Source organism: Sinocyclocheilus anshuiensis, unplaced genomic scaffold (genome assembly GCF_001515605.1).
Source record: "Sinocyclocheilus anshuiensis isolate Anshui unplaced genomic scaffold, SAMN03320099.WGS_v1.1 scaffold1250, whole genome shotgun sequence".
Lineage (NCBI taxonomy): Eukaryota > Metazoa > Chordata > Actinopteri > Cypriniformes > Cyprinidae > Sinocyclocheilus > Sinocyclocheilus anshuiensis.
In genome coordinates, this window is record NW_015555797.1 from 86,457 (window position 1) to 88,406 (window position 1,950).

Consider the following 1,950-nt stretch of genomic DNA (forward strand, 5'->3'; position numbering starts at 1 on the left):
GGTTTTTGGGGGATGAAAAAAAGGAGTGAATTTTTATCATTGTAGGGTGGTTGTGTCCACACACTGCCAAGACACATTTATATACAAATGAAGATATTTTGCATCCAATGTCTCCTTTAAAATTAAAATATTATAATCCTAATTCAAGTGATGATGAAAGATTTCGAAAGTCTGACAGTAATCAGTGTTGAGCACTACTGAGCACTAGCACTACTACTAAGGTTAACCCTGCCTGGTTAGCATGTTTGAAAATGATTAACAGTTGAAAACATTAGAAATTTAGAAAAGTAATCAAAAAGTAAACAAATGTAATCAGCTACATTACTTTAATAAAGTAATTGAAAAGTTACACTACTTATTACATTTCAAGTAGGGTAACTTGTTATCTGTAACCTATTACATTTCCAAAGTAACCTTCCCAACACTGTCTTTGTAACACAGACAGTATAAAAAAGTCTTGTTAAATGTATAATAAAACTGGATGACTGCAACTGAACACTGTGAAAAAAAGTCTATGAATTATTGAAAAACAACTTACTATTATATTATTATTATGTAATTAAATTTAATTGTTTATTGTTTATTTTGGAGGGTAACATTTAAAAATGTGATTCTAAATGACAGTGGAAAAAAGGTAAATAAATATAAACATTTGCTAGCTGTTATAGCACAAAACTGTACAAAGGGCCCATTCGACCCCACTACTGTCAGACTCTGTTCCATGTTTTGTGTGTGTCCTGCTCCCCATGTGCCTTCCCATGCCCTTATTTGGTTAGTTTCCTGTTCCTCCCCTGATTACTTGATGTTTCATTGCTCCCAGGTGTGTCTCGTCATCCCCTCCTCCTGTGTGTATAAATAGTGTTCCCAGTCCCAAGTTCCCTGTCTGCTGAGAACGTCTTCCTGTGTTCGTCTCCCTTGGTTCCTCGGTGGTTCATGCAAATAAAGTCCTGTCAACATATTCTCCAGCGTCTCCTCGTCCCTCGTGTGTGTGCAACGTGACAACTACTGGGGATTATTCTTACTTATATAGTTCTATGAAGATTCAGTTGTGGTCAAAAGTTTACATAACCCTAGCAAAATCTGCAAAATGTTAATTATTTTACCAAAATAAGAGGGATCACACAAAATGCATGTTATTTTTAGTACTGTCCTGAGTAAGATATTTTGCATCAAAGATGTTTACATATAGTCCAAAAGACAAAAATGATAGCTGAATTTTGTCAGAAGCTACAGAAGACATCTATATGTTTCCCAGAAGACAAAATTATTACAATTTAGCCTGGACCTGGAGAGTTTTGCTGAAGAACAGTGGACAGTTGAACTGCTCAGGACAAATAAGGGACTCATGAACAACTTTTTCTTAATAACTGAACTTCAAAGGCATATGTTTTGTTATAGTTATGTGTCTACAGCAAAATGATTATTTAAATAACATGCATGCATTTAAATGAATTTATTCAAAGATTTGAATTAAATTCAATAGCATGCGTCCTGAATTACGTTCCTGTGTACCATGCTGCTGAGTGGTTTGTGATTGTAGCTCCGTGTAGCTTTGCTTTTCTGTTGAATCTCTATCTTACTATCACTCTCTGTTGTTTAAAGTGATAAAATATAACTTAATTCCCACCATATTTCTGATATTATCTATCAAACTAATCTGATTAATTTGATCGTTCGCTTTTATTCTAAAACAGGGAGTGCAGCGTGCGTGCAGCGCGTTAGCATTCGTTAGCAGTTAGCTTGTCCTTCGTGTTTCCATTCGCATCTATTGCTGTTTTCTTTTTTTCTCTGACTCCGTTTCTTTTCTCTCTCGCTCTGTTTTTTCACGAGTTCATCAAACAACAGTGGTAAGTCAGAATCATTCTTCAATCACGGTGAGTAATGGCTTCTTCTCCTGCTATTGTTGTTTGCACTGCTTGCCACATGTATAGTTTAGCTCTCTCTGTCGGC

The 1,950-nt window shown here is 35.6% G+C and overlaps 1 long non-coding RNA gene across 1 annotated transcript in view; it reads left to right on the forward strand.

The window, feature by feature from the left end:
• LOC107674899 (uncharacterized) overlaps positions 1 to 1,950 on the forward strand; it is a 10,811-nt gene that overhangs the window by 3,172 nt on the left and 5,689 nt on the right. The window contains exons 2-3 of the long non-coding RNA XR_001632548.1: positions 241 to 243; positions 1,047 to 1,051. This is a non-coding gene — a long non-coding RNA (uncharacterized LOC107674899). The remainder of the gene's footprint in view (positions 1 to 240; positions 244 to 1,046; positions 1,052 to 1,950) is intronic.